The 11290-nt window shown below is 43.2% G+C and overlaps 1 long non-coding RNA gene across 1 annotated transcript; it reads right to left on the bottom strand.

Annotated features, from left to right (window-relative positions):
• Window positions 1–3346: 3346 nt before the first annotated feature.
• LOC121640084 lies at window positions 3347–11001 on the bottom strand. Its single transcript, XR_006010338.1, has 3 exons — window positions 10877–11001; window positions 9381–9558; window positions 3347–3999 (listed from the first exon to the last, which is right to left on the bottom strand). It is a non-coding gene; the product is annotated as an uncharacterized LOC121640084 (long non-coding RNA).
• Between the last annotated feature and the right edge of the window lie 289 nt (window positions 11002–11290).

Raw genomic sequence — 11290 nt, 5'->3', positions numbered from 1 at the left:
GGTCCCTCATATCCTAAAGACTTCTTATGGAAAAGGAAATTAGTTTGGCATAACACGGCAGCCAGACCATCATTCTGGTGTCATGTTGCTGGACAAGACAGGTGAAAAAAAGATGCATGTCTGCAATCACTGAAAGTGATCACGGGTTTAAGCTCTCTTTTTAGAGACATGGTCCGGTTTTTGTCTCTGTTTTAAAAACTTGGTGCTAAGGGGGTAAATAACTAGTATGTGGCATTGTGTGTAAAGCATTAATGGCTTTTTCTATTAATGGGATAATGAAAAAGAGAGAGGAAAAAACAAACATAATCTGTCCAGTATTTCTGACTTAATGAAACTTTCTGGGGGAAAAAAAAGAAGAAGAAGAAAAAAAAGTTGTTTTCAGCCTAATTAATAGAAATAATATGAATGAAAGCCGCAAGCGGCATCGATCGGGTCCGAGCGGCCTGGACCCCGCCACCCGATGTCGCCATGACAACAGGTGGTGTAATGCGTTAAGGACCCAACAAGTATGAATCCTGTCAAGTTTGGTGCAGTTCCCATTTATTCCTGTGGAGATATAAGCAAACCGTGTTTCATGGCGAGAAGGCGTTTTCCGTCGGTTGCCACGGTAACATGCTTTTTCCTATTAGAGAGATTTGAGGAGCGTTTGGTCCCCAACTTGTCAGGAAGGTCCCCACCAAGTTTGGAGTCAGTCGGACGATCCCCCCCAGACTAATTCGTTCAAATGGCAGTGAAAGCCAAGATGGCGGCCACCCCGTTGCCATGGCAACAGGTGTTCGATTGACTTCTTTGCTGGCCTTGGGGTGTCACACGTATGAATACTGGCAAGTTTGGTGCAGATCCCATGTATTTCTATGGAGATATAAGCAAACCGTGTTTCATGGCGAGAAGGCTTTTTCCGTGGGTTGCCACGGTAACACGCTTTTTCCTATTAGAGAGATTTGAGGAGCGTTTGGTCCCCAACTTGTCAGGAAGGTCCCCACCAAGTTTGGAGTCAGTCGCACGAATCCCCTCAGACTAGTTCGTTCAAATGGAAATGAAATCCAAGATGGCGGCCTCCTTGTTGCCATGGCAACAGGTGTTCGATTGACTTGTTTGCTGGACTTGGGGTGTGACACGTATGAATACTGTGAACTTTGGTGCAGATCCCATCTATTTCTGTGGAGATATGAGCAAACCGTGTTTCATGGCGAGAAGGTCATTTTGCGTCGGTTGCCACGGTAACATGCTTTCTGCTATTAGAAAGATTTGAGGAGCGTTTGGTCCCCAACTTGTCAGGAAGCTTCCCACCAAGTTTGGAGTCAGTCGCACAAATCCCCTCAGACTAGTTCGTTCAAGTACGATGTGTGTAAAGTGCAAAAAATGTTAAAAAAATGGCCGCACACGCCAAGATGGCGGGCACACTGTTTCCGTGGCAACAGGTGTTTCATTGACTTTTTTGGTCGACTTTGGGTGTTACACATGTGTGCCGAGTTTCGTGTTCCTACATCGAAGTAGACTTTCAGGACTCCATTCATTGTGTGATTTTTTTGGTGTCCAGGTGGCGCTGTTGAGCCAATTTTGCATTGAAGTGTATGCGGACTTTATAATATCCGAGTTACGCGGGGCTTGACGTGTGTGCCAAGTTTCACAACTTTTCATGGGTGTTTAGGGGGTCAAATTTGGGGCCGAAATGCTTAGGAGAAGTATAATAATAAACATTTGGAAAACAATAGGGTCTCGCCATACTTTGTATGGCTCGGACCCTAATTATCTATAAAAACCTTAGAAGCACCACCACACTATAGCTTTAACACTAATCTAATGGCTGTGTGGACACCAGTCCTAAATTAATTAATTGAATAAATTAATTAATTCAAGCTAGTCAAATCAATCAGTTATCAATCAGTCTCAGGACACTAATGATGTGAATTCTAATTCGAAGTGACCCATAACATGATTTAAAGGAGAACATTCACAAAACCAGACCAACTACGATAAATATGAAATATTTATGAACTAGTCTAATCATGTATAAATGTCGAAGGGATATTTAGAAAGGTTTAAAATAAAAAAAGAGAACATGAGTCAAACATCGTAAAATGCAAATATGATGTTCAAACCAGAAATTTATTTCAAGGCCATGTAATGTGTCAGAATAAAAAAAATGTGTGTGCAAGAAATGGAAACAAAAGTGAATTAACCCGTGGTGTTAATTTAACTAATGTTTAAGAAAACTGAAAAGGATTTATGAATCATAAAAAGAAAGAATAAAAAAAATTCAATCTCATCAGTTTAAGCTGGAAGTTTAACTAAAACAGAAAATGAATTTATTAAGGCCGCTGTCAGACAACCAACCATTCCTTGAGCAGACCAGCAGATAATTGATGCGGGCAGGACTCGTCCGGTTCTGTTCGGATCGAGCCGACTTACGACCACTGTGGTGACTCTCCCAGGCACATTAGGTAGTTGGTACTGGTGGTTTCGATCCCAATGACCCCCAAGAAGACCAGAAGATTTATCACATGGTGGTCCGAAAGTTTGGATCAGAAAGTTCTGCTGAGGTGGTCTCGTCCTGCGACTTGGCTGGATTGGTGGCCTCACAGATGGTAGAATAGTGAATGGTTTATGGTGGTATGGCTAAGAATGCAGGCCCAAACCTAGTCCATGTTGTGATGTGCTTACAACACGGCAAAACTCAATTCGTCAACCTCATCTCTTCATTTCCGAAGAGACTTCAGTAGCACTTCTGTGGCCACTCTGTGTCCATCCTGGGTCTGTACAAAAACATGTCGCACATGGAGCAAGTCTGAAGAACTTTTAGTCCCCGGAAATCTGAAGCCAAACTAAAGCATCTCGAAGAAAATCCAAAGAAAGTCATTTCTTTGTTCTAAGTTTAAGAAGTGTTAGTGTGGTAACACCCACAGGGGTGTGTGTCTTAAATTATTTCAACCAATGAGCATTCAATGGGTTTTGGCTGTCAGATCAGATAACAGACGTCTCAGTGTTAAACTTTCTGACCCCCTCCTTTGTAGAAGTAACAGGTTAATATTTGTGATCTATATGTCCAAGTTATTAAAAGTCTTCAATGAGGCCTTGTTAAAAAACATAAACTGACACATTGTAAAGGCAGTAATCACACAAAGTAAAGATGAAGGTTATACCTTAAAGAAATAAACACACGTTAATAAAGTTTCAGATCACAAATTGATCAAGCTTGTTGATTAAAACTTTTAGAAAATGATGATTGTATGCACCTCTGAATATATTTAATCAAGTCAACATATATGTTGACTTGACCACCTCATATATGGAAATGAAACTTTATTCTGGGGGACACCGAAAACTTTAAAATGTTTTATTGCTTGTATATGCAAATTTAAGAAGAATAGTTTCCAAATACAAGAATCACAGCATTTTTTTTTTTTTTACATGGTTGCAAAGAAGCTTTAGCTGTAAAACAAAACCACACAGAGTGAATAATCCCTCCACATTTATCTATCCTTAACATAATTAGAAGCATTTTATCGGTCATGAATGGTACATGGTGATTCGTTATGGTCACCTGACTGAATGTTACTGGACCAGTTTGAAAGATGTGAAACAAAAAGTTTCATGTTGCCAAACTACAAAACAGCATTTCATTATATTTGTTTTATGAAATTTTCTTTTGCAAGCAGAAAGTAATGACTTAATTAAGCTTTACAGAGCTAAGGTTGGCACATATCACCGCTGCTTGGTGGTTGGTTGACACTTTTTTCATAATGAACAGGAAGACAGCGGTTGGCAACTTTGTCACAGGCCAAAACCACAAATCTGCTTCCTTGCTGGAGATTTGTAACTCTGCAGTTGGCGGTGTTAACTGTAAGATCATACACCAACATGTTTGAGGTACTGGTGCACAAGTTAGTTGACAAACGCCTGCCCTTGCCATTACAGGTCTGGTCAACAAGGTTCTGATCAGTTTTCTTCATTAAGGACTGACGTGGTCTGTCGCAGAGTCGATACTTTGCCAAGTAGCTAGAATAAGATCAGAATCCAAAATTGTTAGAAAAAAAACACTGCACCCACTTTCTACAATATGATATTAGAAATAAGGGAAAAACAAAAAATACCTTCAAATATGAACCTAGCCAATATTACTCTACTATTAAAACCAGGTAAAGACCCGACACTTCCATCCAGTTACCGTCCAATTTCATTAATAAATGTAGATCTCAAAATAAGCAAAGCAAAGCTTTGGCCAGAAGAATAGAAAAAATAACCCCTCTAATAATACATCCTGACCAAACAGGCTTTATTAAAGGTAGACATACCTCTACTAACATGCGTAGATTAATTAACATCATAGATTATTCTACTCTACATAATCTGGAATCCACAGTCATTTCATTAGACGCAGAAAAAGCATTTCATGGAGTAAACTGGAAATTTTTATTTGCAACGTTAAACAAATTTGGGATGCATCTTTCATAGATTGGATACAAATGTTATATAACAACCCAAATGCATGTGTGAAGACCAATGATCAAACCTCTCCAAACTTCTGTTTGCAGAGAGGCACCAGACAGGGCTGCCCGCTTTCTCCATCACTCTTTGCTATTTTTATTGAACCCCTAGCTGCTGCCATAAGACAAAATAAAGATATTAAAGGAATCCATGCCAAAAATATAGAACACAAGATAAGTCTTTATGCTGATGACGTATTACTTTTTCTCCAGAACTCACCGACGTCTCTCCCCCAGACAATCACACTTATTAACACATTCTCATCAATATCTGACTACTCTATTACCTGGTCTAAGACAATTATTATGCCCATCAACTGTGACCTACAAAACACACCCAATACTACAATACAGTCTGGAAACATTAGATATCTAGGCATAAACATTTCCCCCAGGTTATCAGAACTGACAAAGCTAAATTATGTCCAGCTACTTAAAGCAATGGAGGATGATCTCTCACGGTGGAGGCACTTACCCATATCACTCATGGGGAGGGTTGCCACAGTTAAAATGATGGTTCTATCTAAAGTAAACTACCTGTTTTCAATGATACCCACTAAACCGTCCTCCAGTTGGTTTAAGTCACTGGACTCACATATATCTAAATTTTTATGGAAAAATAAGCCATTACGTATCAGTCTAAAAACTTTACAACAGACTAAAGATAGAGGTGGATTGGAGCTACCCAACTTTAATCATGTTTTCTTAGCTAACAAGCTGCAGTATATCTCCAAATGGCTTAAACCTAGCAGTCTGGATGAATCATGGTTAGATGTAGAGCAAGCATTGTGTGAGGATGTGTTTATCTCTGACCTGCCATTCATCAGCTCAACCATCAAAACACATAAGTGTTTTAAAAGCATCAATATCAGTTCCTCCTTAGTGGCTTGGTGGGATTTTCTAAAAATAACCAAATCCTCACTTTTTCCATGTAAGTTTACACCCCTCTGGAACAACCCTGACATCCTGCAAAATAAAAAGCTGATTAATTTTACTCAATGGAAAAATAAAGGAATAAACAGTTAGAACATATAATAGAAAATGGAAACTTCTTATCATTTAATATTCTCACTTCACAATATGGAATCAGTAGCAAAACAATTTTAGAATATCACCAGCTTAAATCTATTATATGTAAAAAATATACCATTAATCAATTAAACTTACAGCTACCTATTAGGGTGGCAGAATTCATGAATCTCAATGCCCCAAAGCTATTATCAAAAACATATAGACTATTATCTAAACTAGAAGACTCAATCTGTCTTCCAACTTCAAAATGGGAGGGTGACTTATCCAGTAACTTTAAAAAAGATAAATTGTGACAAATATGTTTAAACACCTTTAAAATGACAAAGAATTCAAATATGCAACTAATACAATTCAAAATTTTGCATAGAACTCATTATACAGGACAAAGGATATTCAGGATGGGTCTGTCACAATCAAACATCTGCACACACTGCAACGAAAACACACCTAACTATCTCCATGCCCTGTGGTCCTGCACACCTGTCCGCAGGTTCTGGCTTCAGGTATGTGTGGACATGTCAACATGGTTTAAACGTAATATTCCTACAATCCCCGCACTATGTCTACTAGGTGACTTGGGTGACATTAATATGGCAATTAACTCTGCACACATGATATGCACAGCATTATGCATCGCAAAGAAAACTATCCTTGTGAACTGGAAAAACAAAAATAATCTGTGTATTCCGCAGTTTAGGAATCTCTTAGTTGACCACATCAGTAGTGAGACAATGTCTGCCTCCTCAAAGAACTATTTAGCTGAGTCTCATTCCCTCTGGTCCCCTGTGCTTAGTTCCAGCAGCAAGGACTGTGACCTTGTTGCTATGGGGGTTTGAGAAATGGCCGGGAGTGACTGGTGGTTACGGGTTCTTTGTGGTTGTCCGTGATGCAGGACCGGGCTGCTCTGCAGTGGGGGTGGCTCTGGGTCTGGCCCTGTCGGGGGCTGTGGGGGCCAGCGGTTGGAGTCGCCTCGTGGCGGGGGTGAGGCCACTGGTGGTGCCTGGGTTAGTGGGCGTTGGTCCTGGGCCGGGTGGCCGGGCTATTCCGGGGCGGGCTGGGTGGTGGTTCTGGGCTCTGGTGCCCGGGGGTGGTCCTCCTCCCTCCGGGGTGGTGGGCTCCGTATGTCCCGGGGGTCTGGGCCTGCGCGGATGTGCTGCCGTGGTGTGGGTTGGTGCATGCCCTGGTGTCTGGTTGACACCCTGGGACCCAGGGTATGGCCCTGGGGGCAGGGGGGGTGTAGGGGTTTGAAGGAGGGCTGAGTGGGATTCGGGGGATTACAGGGAGAGGTGCTGGGGTGTGAGACAGGGATGCTTGTATGTTGTGTGTGTGTGTCTATACTTTGGATGATGTTTGTGTGGATGGGGGGGTATGTTTGTGTGTGTGCGTATGCATGTGTTAGGATGAGTGGGGGTGTGTCTGGGGAGTGAGAGTGGGAGGGTTGGATGCTGTGTGAGTGTTTATATTGTTTGGGTGGGGCTGAGAGGGCATATATGAGTTAGAATGAGCGGGAGTCTGCCGCTGTCCCCATCCTCTCATTCCCTGTTAGGGGTGTGGGAGGGTGGGTACTTTCTAGGGTTGGTGGCGGCTCACTGGCTGTGGTCCCTGAGTGGCCCGGTCGTGGGGGACGGCCTCTCCTGGCCTGTCTTGCCCTGGGGGGCCTCCTGGGGAGCGGGGGTGCCTAATGCCACTAGAGGCTCATCATCCAGAGGGAAGTTTGCTTCCCTCTGGACGTACATCCCCGGACCCCTCTTACTTCCCGCTCTCTCTGTCTCACACACACACATAGGGAGTTGGGAGGCGTGGAGCCATGCGGGGTGGAATGGAGGAGACCATTCAGTGGTCTCCTTGGATGCACCCCGTGGCCACTCGCCTCTCAGTTTTAATTGCACCAAGACACCAAAACACAAGAAACACAACACACAAACAACACCTGGGGGGCATGGCATGCGGTGCATGTCTGGCAGGGCCACTTAGGTGGCCTGGCTCCCGGCTCATTGCGGTCACTGCCCCTCAATTTTAATTACACACAACACACACCACCTAAACAGTCAGGAGCGGGGAGGGAGAAGGTATTGGGGACCTCTCTGTCATGGCCCATGCTCATTTCCATTCCCTGCTTCCTGCTGACCATATTTGGATCACCAATCACTGCTATTAGGACAGCGCAGCTGGAGGATATCAAGTCATCATTCTCATCTCCATATAAACCTCACCCGGACCTCCAGTCATCGCTGGATTATACTACTCATCGTGGTAACCAGTCGTACACGTTATCAGATTCTGTTGTGTCTTCCTGTGACTAACCTGTTGACGTCTCTCTTCCAAAGAACCAGTCCGTGCCTCGCCTGCATCCTGGAAAGCCCTGTCTGCCCGCTCCAGCCCGTCCGTTCTGCGAACCCAGCCAACCTCATCTGCACCCTTCAATAAACTGTTCTTTGTCATTCTCCATAAGCTTACTCCTTGGATCCATACACCACATCCTTGACACTCTCACACCCCTGTTCCCCCTGTGTGTGGCCGGGGGCAGGTGGGGGGAAGTGGTTGCCCCGGGGTGGCTGCGCTGGTGGGCTGCTGGCTCTGTGGGTGTTGGGTCAAGGGGGGGGTGCTTGGGGCTTGCTGTCCTCTGGTCCGCCTGGGGTGTCCCCCACGGGGCATGGTGGGTGGGTTGTGTGTGGCTTGACTGTGTGGTGGTGAGTGATTGTGGGTGCGGCGTGGGGGAGGGTGTGAGTGTGGGGTTATATGGGATGCAGATTGAAGTAGGTGGGGAGTGGGGGGAGGGGGCCGATAGCACCCTGGTTCCCGGGGTGTGCGGCTGGGACATCGGGGTGTGTGCTGGCCTACGCCCGGTGGCTGTCTGGGGGGGCCTGGTCCTCCTAGGCATGTTGCGGGCCCTCTGCCTTTTGGGGGGGTGGGGCGGCCGCTTCTGGGCTCCTGGGGCCCTGGGCCCTTCGCTTGGGCTGCCCTGGGTGGCCGGTCCCTGGCGGGCCGGCGGCTGCTGATCTTGGCCCACTGGGGCCTGTGCCCCGGGACCGTGGTGGGATCTCGCTGGGGCTCTCCTCTGCCGCCCTTCGGGTGGGGCTGGAGTCATCTTGGGGTGGCTTGGGTTGGTGCTCCGGGTCTGCTGCTGAGGGCCCGGCCCAGGCCCTGGTCTGCCTCTGGCCTCCGTGGAGGCGTGGTCGCATTTGCATGATCTCACTCATCACTGATCACTCCTTGTTTCTCATGCTCTGCATGCTGACACAGTCACTGAGTTGTCCAGTGGGTTTTAATACTAAGCGATAATTATTAATTTTTTTTTTTTTTTTTTTTGTATTTTTCCTGTGAGTTAGTATCTGGTCGCTGTTATGTCTTTTTGATTTGGTTATTATTTAAAAACTCTTAATGACTGGCAGCACTGTTTTTTCTGTGTGTGTTTCTGCTTTTGTAAATGTTGTAGGAAATTTTCTGGTGTGTTCATGTACAGGTGTAACAGTTTGTTGTCTGGTGATGGTGTGGATTGAAGGGTCGTTTCCTTCTGTCTGTGATCTTTTTGTCTCCTTTCTTCTTTCCCTTTTGCTCTTTTTGCTATTTTCCATCTTTTTCTGTCCCCTCCGGTCAGGTCCAGCAAGATTACATAGATTCCATAAATAAATAAATTAATCAGATTATCAAGAGGAGCCCTACCCATAGGCCTCCCCTTGGCAGGGCAAATTTGTTCAGCACGATACAGCAACCAGATTATCATTTTGCTTGCTATGATGCTGAACAGGACAAGTTAAAAAAAAAAAAAAAAAAAAAAAACACTGTGAAAAAAAAATAAAAAATTGGGAAAAAATACTTTAGAATTTATATCTCAGTGAAAGAAGTCTAAGTGTAACTTACTTTTCCCATGACGTCTTTGATCCAGTGTCAAAGGACTCCTGAAGAATGTGTTTGCGAACAAATTTGTTGTATGCATTGTTGTCAGGGTTTTTCTGACACGGTTGAGGATTGTTAGCTTCTACTCTACCCAGGATCTGAACCAGAGTGAGTGTGAACATGACAGCGATCTTCATCTTGTCTAGAGTGAGAAAAGATGAAATATTAAACATGTGATCTGTACTTCATAAAGTAACAAACAATATAAGCAGTATTTTAAATACAATAGTAAATTAGCAGGTCAAACAAAATGTTTTGTTCATTTGAAGGCTGGGGACAGAGGGGGCACCTTGGATAGGTTGCTAGTGTTAGTGTTATTTTAATTAGTCTTTGAATGAATAACATGTATATAACCTTAATCAAACATCTAATTGCAGAGTTGTTTTGGTCTACTTGTAGTGCATCAAAAGGTCACAAGCACTGAATCATTAGAAAAAGAAGTGAAAGTGATACGAGGTTTGAGGGCTTGTGTCTCTACAAGAGGTCATGTTGTATTTTTGTAACATGGGGAATTTCTAAGAAGTGAAAATAGTTTAAGATAACACAGAAAGTCTGCACTTTGCGTCTCTGTGTGCATATGACTCTGATTTGCAGAAAAACAGGTAATCTGTGCCAGACAGGGAGGACGCAAGGATGGGACCTGCCAATCACAGCTGACTAAGTAAGAGCTAGCGTCCAATCACTGTCTAGCTGAGGAGAGGCTAGAAACTGGGTCCAGGATCTTAGCAGGAGTTCTATCTGGGTTCCGAACAGTAGAACTCCTTTTTTTCTGTAACCAGCGAAAACGAAAACTTATACGGAAGGATCCAGAGCTAACTGTAATTAATAAATTTTGTAATCTTGAGAGAAGTTTTTCTGTCATCTGTGATCCAGGTAAATGAGCATGTGTAGAAGAAAACCTCAGGTAAGTATATTGTGGGTAAATACCTGTTCTTTATTGCTTGTGTATTCTAAAAGTGTTCTTTAACACGAGTCTATTGAAGGGCCAACACTCCAATGCATACTTCTAAGGAGAATTTAAAAAGACCAATAAACCTAACATGCATGTCTTGGGACTGTGGGAGGAAGCTAGAGTTCCCGGAGAGAACCTCTCCCCAGCTCAGGTTTAAACTAGACCTTCTTGCTGGGAGGCACCACCTGCAGTCAAGTTGTTGGAGTAAATAAACAAAATGAAAAAAAGGAATACTGTGCTGAGAAGGAAACTTTCAAAATGCAAATAACCTACTGCTGTTGGATCAGTAAATCAAAATAACATGAATGTTAAATGACGATTTTTCTGGAGGATGAGTTCTTAAAAAGCAGTTTGAGTTTTAATGTGAGGTCCGATGTTTGGTCTATAAATATCTAGCATTAACTTTATATTTAATATTGACTAAGAAGCAGTAAAACATACAACCTCTTTGGATAAGTAAAATTATAAATTTGTTGAAACAATTTTATCTATAAAGAGGTTTTCTTACCTGCTCTGGTCTGTCGATGTGGCTGTTTGTCTGAAGGAAGTCAATATCAGCTGGAGGTGAAGTTTATGACAGAGGCTGTAAATATCAGTTCCTTTTTAAACCTGCGCTTATCAATAAAACAACCAATCATGTCAAAACAGAACAGTTTAGTTAAACCGCTGTATTTCACCATAGAGGGAAATGATTACCAACACTGCATTGCATCAGGCAAGTTCTTCTAATCTGGTGTTTCTCAATCATATTACAACATTTTCTGTGTGAACATCTTACTGATATGACAAAACAAATTTCAGATGTGTTTGAACAATAAAGATGTGTTGTTTCGTATCGTATTGTATCGTTTTATCGTAATATTAATGTTAACCGCTATGATAAAGGTTAATTTAGAGTCCAGCAACGTATTTACAGAGAATT

The sequence above is a fragment of the Melanotaenia boesemani genome, chromosome 5, assembly GCF_017639745.1.
Source record: "Melanotaenia boesemani isolate fMelBoe1 chromosome 5, fMelBoe1.pri, whole genome shotgun sequence".
Taxonomy (NCBI): domain Eukaryota; kingdom Metazoa; phylum Chordata; class Actinopteri; order Atheriniformes; family Melanotaeniidae; genus Melanotaenia; species Melanotaenia boesemani.
This window is presented reverse-complemented; position numbering and strand designations above follow the sequence as displayed.